Source organism: Etheostoma spectabile, chromosome 8, assembly GCF_008692095.1.
Source record: "Etheostoma spectabile isolate EspeVRDwgs_2016 chromosome 8, UIUC_Espe_1.0, whole genome shotgun sequence".
Lineage (NCBI taxonomy): Eukaryota > Metazoa > Chordata > Actinopteri > Perciformes > Percidae > Etheostoma > Etheostoma spectabile.
The window spans coordinates 5,296,146-5,302,403 of NC_045740.1; positions in this window are offsets into that span (position 1 = coordinate 5,296,146).

Consider the following 6,258-nt stretch of genomic DNA (forward strand, 5'->3'; position numbering starts at 1 on the left):
AGCTCGCCTTTTTTAAGCCGCTCTATTGGTGTTTTCATATGTGAAGATTGGCACTTAAATGAAAGTTTAGTTTTTTTTGTCATAAACCCTTTGTTCCTCTTCGTTTACTAGAAAAAAATGATATTTACGATATTTTATAAGAATATTATCATCCAAAGAGAAAAAAACTTGTTTTAAAGAATGTACAGTGAATATTAAAGATGTGTCTAGGAATTTTAACTAAATCCATTCAATGCCCTGCTAGCTAACTTTGCACAGTGCTTCAGTTTGAGAAGAAATCTATATTTTATAGTCTGTGGTATCTACACTGTGATGGGGCTATTAGGATGTGTGCTGCAGAATTTGTAGCTGCTGTGTGAGTGTGCTTCTGTATGTGTGAGAGTGAGTGTGTGAGTGAGTGTGAGTGCATGCACATAATGTGTTGGTGTGAATGTGTTGTGTGCAATAGTGGACTAAAGAACCAATATGCCAGCCTCACGCACAATGTCCTGTTGTGTAACCCAATCTATCTGTCTCTGTCCCAGCTCTCTCTTTCTGTTATACTCTCTTGACTCCTTTCTTGATTTGTTTTGTTGGGGCATACAGGGTAACATGATGGAGTTGGACAGTATTATGTATTGTGACCAATGATGGATGAGTAAGGTCTGTCCCAGCATCACATGTGGATATGTTCCTGTGTAAATAGATATTCTATAGATACCAAACAATTAGCAAATGGAGGAGGTTAACTTAGAGCAATGAAGACATTCATTAAGAATATATGAACAATTAATAAAGGTTTTCACGTAAAAATGTGTGGTTTTTCTTCATTTTGACAAAAGTTCATTTTTGTTGAAAGGGCACCCCATCGATTTTTCAAATAAAGATTAGGTTACTGTTATTATCAGTAATACTAGTTGTGAAAATAGTTGCATAATCTCTTGTAGGGAGCTTTGAAAGTCTACAATCTGTCATGATTGTCAGTGGTGTGAATGTTCTGTTTCCTGTTTTATTTTGAAGTCTCAGTTTTCTCCCTTGTCTGTCTAGTTTCTTCCTGTCTTGTGTTTCCTGCCTTTTGTGATTTGTCGCCCAGCCCTGATTTGTTTCACCTGTTCCTCAACCCTAGTGTCACCTGTCTCTTGTTCATTCTTGGTGTATTTAGTCCTGTGTGTGCTTTGTCTGGTGTGAATCATTGTTTGCTTCATGTTGTGTTATGTACCTGTGTCAACAGCTGTGGATTTCCCTGCTGTCTCCTGATTATTCCCTTAGTTTCTTGTCATCGGATTTCTTCATTTTTGACCTGCTGGTTTTTGGAAAACTTCTGTTTTTCAGATTTGTGTTAATAAAGACTCAAGCTCATTACCTCACTGTCATCTCTGCATTTGGGTCCACTTTTCCACCATCATGACACCATCTCTCTCTCTGCAAGTTGTCCATCTTTACAGAAAATGACCAGATACCCCTTTAAAGCATTGGTTATGACTTTGCTCTGTGTAATAATAATAATAAAATCTTTATTGTGTGGCACTTTTCAAAAAGAAGTTACAAAGTGCTTAGCAAGTGTAAAGACAATAATATTCAAGAGACAATAATACAAAAAGACAAAAGCCTGAAAACATTGAAAGACTAATACAGCTAAATGTAAATTTTTAATACAATAAAATAAAAGGGATAAAGTAAAGTCAAATAAATCGGAAAGGCTCTCCTATAAAAGTATGTTTTAAGAAGCAACTTAAAGAGTCACTGACTCAGCTGACCTGATTTCTCGGGCAGGCTGTTCCAGAGCCTCGGGGCCCTGACAGCAAACGCTCTGTCCCCTTTGTTTTCAGTCGAGACTCTGGAACAGATAGCAGACCTCTGCCGAGGATCCCAAGGTGGTGCCGGTGTATATATGTTAATATCACAAGAAGGTACCTGCAAACAAACATGATGTAAAACAAATGATGTAAGAATATTAACATCACCAGCAAATCATGACTTTCCTCATTTGTCATGGAGATGGATCTGTTGCAAGCTCATTCATCTGCTAACAAAGACCACATTGAACAGAAAAAGCTTGCATGTAGACCTGAGTTGGTAATACTATTTTCAAGGTCAGGAATAAATACACTTCATAGTCAACAATGTTAAGGTTTTGATAAATGTATATGTAATTTAACAATATTAAATGTTAGATTACGTAAACGGTGAAAAAACACATGAACACTCAAAATGTTAAGGGGGAAAAAGAAGGAGGAACGAGGGAGCCACATGCTTTATTGCTTAACAGAACACGGATGAAAGCTTGAAAGAGCTGAATTTAAAATGTAGCTTTGAGAGGATGAGGGTTTGAAAGTAATCTTTAAAGTGTTATCAATTATTATGAACATTATTGTTTTATTACTGTATTCTAATTTTAATGCTAAACCTCCATGATAACATTTAAAAGTCACTTGAAAAAGTAAAGCAGTCCTAAAATCACCTCATATTACCAGGAAACACAAGTAGAAAACACAAGGCGTTGGAGAGATAAAACTCTTTGAGATTATGAAAGATTAACTTTTCACTCACAAGACACAATAACCTTTTTTATCCAAATCACATGTCTAGACACGACAAACATGAAGACAGGAATGTTGCGGAGAAAGAAACATGAGGGGAAAAAAAGAAAATACCACATTTAGTCATTACTGTTTGCTGATGCTTTAAGGCATAACGCAACAACCTATTTTTACATGGCTTTAAAAAGGGATGAAAAAAAATAGTTACAAGCTTATAACTGATTTAAAGCACTCAATTCTGTCAAGACTGGTTATTGCTGATTGGTTGTGGTGGTTCATAGTTCTCAGTCCTTTGGGGGGGTGAAATGGGGAATAACTTCATTTTAATAGGCAAGGCAAGGCAACTTTGTGTAGCACATTTCAGCAACAGGGAAATTCAAAGTGCTTTACACAAAAAAACGTTAAAAAACAGTTAAAAAATCAAAAAAGATAAAACACAAGCATAAAAGTTACAGTTCATTATAAGAAATTAAAAATTAAAGAAATGACCAACTATTAAAGAAAGGCAATATCAAAAAGAAAGGCCTTCAGCCTTGATTTAAAAGTAAAAGTTAAGTTTGTTCCAGATATGTGGAGCATGAAACTGAACGCTGCTTCCCCTGTTTGGTTCTGACTCTGGGGACAGAAAGTGACCTGTCCCAGATGACCTGAGAGGTCTGGGGGGGTCATAGTGTAGCAGATCAGAAATGTATTTTGGCCCTAAACCGTTTAGTGATTATAAACTAACAAAAGTACTTTGAAATCAATTCTTGAGGCACAGGAAGCCAGTGTAAGGACCACAGAATGGACTGATGTGATCCACTCTCTGGTCCCGATTGAAAGGTATCAAAACTGTTGTTAGTGACAAGGAATACAGTCACTGACAAAAGTCTGTCGCTTATCTATTTTGTAGAAACACCTGCTATTAACCTGACTTCTAATAATCAATTGGTGTAAGAAATAGCTCATATGAAAAGCTAAAACCCTCCAAATGATGTTCAATGCACTGAAATAAATAGTTTCATTAAAAAAAGATTTATTTGAACAAGACAGAAAGGTCAAATTTTGGCAAGACAAAAGTTTTGCGCCTCTACATAATTGAACAAATTTACAACAAATACTAAAATATGTCAGCAAATTAAATGTGGTGCTGGGAGATTCAAATTTAATATCTTGTATGACTTCCATGAGCTTGAAGGACTGCATCCATGCGGTTTGGAAAGGATTCATACCATGTGTTGATGAAGTCATCAGGAATAGCCAGGAAAGCAGTCTTGCATGCCTCCCAGAGTTCATCAACATTCTTTGGTTTGGTCTTCCATGCTTCCTCTTTCATCCTACCCCACATATGCTCAATGATGTTCATGTCTGGTGACTGGGCCGGCCAATCCGATTTAAGGGGAAGAGGAAATTTTAAGACTAATAGATGTAGAACATCAAGGAAAAGATTATGTTTATCAATTTGCGGAGTTAAATTGTGGAACAAACTAAATGAGAACCTAAAGCAATGCCCAAACATATTCCTTTTCAAAAGAAATGTACAAAGAAATTAGTTTTAGAAAGTATAGAGAAGCACTGTAGAAAGTTTGTTTGTGTTTTTTTGTTTTTGTTTGTTTATTTAGATATATGTATGAGGGTATGCATATATGTATTTGTGTAGGTATGTGTATATATATATATATATATATATATATATATATAGCAACGGAATTAGAAATATTTTAAATTAAAAGGAATGCAAGAATTAAAGGAGTAGGAGTACATAAGTTTTACTTCTTCCTACATGTAATAGAGGGATGTTAACACAGAAAAGAAGGGTACTGTTACGGGACGTGACAGGAGGAGGACCCAAAAGCAGAGTCGGAGCAGGCGGGTTGAACGTCAACAAAAGACTTTATTAAGGTCCACAAAAACACAGGGAAGGCAAAGTCCAAAACCAGGGAATCCAAAGCAAAAAAGTCCATACAAAAGGCAGGTCAGGGCAAGGCAACAACAAGGGAATAACCTGGGGAAGTACTCACAGGGAAACAACGGACGGAAGGAACAGGAGGGCTTCAGGAACGCAGACGCAAACAGTCTAGCAGGCTCGAGGACAAAAACAATGATACAGCACTAGACAATGGGAACACAGAGGTTAAATACAAGAGGTAACGAGGTAATGGGGAACAGGTGACACATCAGGTGAATCATATCAGGGCGGGGCAGGACAATCAGACAAACAAAGTGAAGTTAGACAAGACAAGACAGGAAGCTAACTACCAAAATAAAGCAGAAGCATAACAAACACACACAGGGAAACATAAGACAGAATCTATGACATCTGACTAGGGAGAAAACCGGGACGAAAACACAGGGAAGGCCAGACGGGAAAATAACCCCCAAACAAAAACCCCAACCCACACAGGTACTTTGTTTTGTATGTTTCTCTCCAAGTTTTAAACATTGTTTATTATTTTTTTTATATTATTTTTATTGTATACACTTTCTCTTGCATGTTCGAAATAAAGATATCAATCAATCTGGAGCATCTTGATCTTCTTCGCCTTGAGGAACTTTGAAGTGGAGATGGAAGTATGCGGGAGCACCATCCTGCTGCAGAATTTGGCCTCTTTTATGTTTGGGAATATAAGAGGTAGCTAAGATTTCTGGTATTTGAGACTATTGATGATGCCTTCCACCCTGCAGATCTCTCGACACACATACTGGATGTAACCCCAGACCATGATTTTTCCGCACCAAACTTCACTGTTTTGGGGGAATCTTGGATCCAGCGGGCTCCAGTAGGTCTCCTGCAATATTTGCGCAAATGTTGGTAATTCAACAGAAGATTCATCTGAAAAATCCACTTTTTCCACTCTCCAGCGTCCTCTTTAGCAGGCTGTGGGCCTTGGCAAATGCCACACGGTTTTTCAATTGTCTTTTGTTCAGTGCTGGCTTCTGGGCACGATTCGACCATGGAGGCCATTTCAAGACAGAATCCGAAAACCGTTTGGTTGACACGGGACTTCAGGGGACACAGGTCTGCTGGAGCTCGCTGCAGTGGAAAATGGGCTAGCCTTGGATTTTCGAGCCAACAAACGGTCCTCTCGAGCAGTTGTCTTGCGGGGTCTGCCTGACCTGGGCTTGTCAAAAACATCTCCAGTGCTTCAAATGTTTTTTAATCTTGTACTTGACACTGAGACACATTGAAGGTGTCTGCCACATCAGCAGTGGATCTGGTCTTCAGCCTCTTGATAATCAAAACTTTAGTCTCAGGGTGAATCTTAGGCATGTTTAGATGTCTAGTTGCAGTTGATGTGAAGGTCTAGTGTACTGGAGTTGTTTTTACACACCTGAGACCTATGATTCATTATACACAGGTGAAGCCATATGACAAGGCGACAACACTTATGTCTTGCAAAAAAAGACTCAATGGGCTTTACCAAGCTGTGAATATTAGAATACTTTTTGACAGTTTATTTTTGCACTGAAAACATTATTACAAAAGTTGTTGGGATTAAAATGAGCCATTTCTTGTAAATAAATCTGATTAGAAATATATTTCAGCGGCACTTCAGGTCAATTTGTACACAAGCGACAAGACTTTTGTCAGGGACTGTAGTTGAGTTGTTGAAAAAATGCTTTTTCAATGATTTTACTTAAAAATGGAAGGTTTGATATCGGCCTCTAGCTGCTCATTAGTGATGTATTTAGTTTGTTCTTTTTTAAGAGTGGCTTGATGACTGCAGTTTTCAGATATGGAGGCACTGACTGTTTGTCT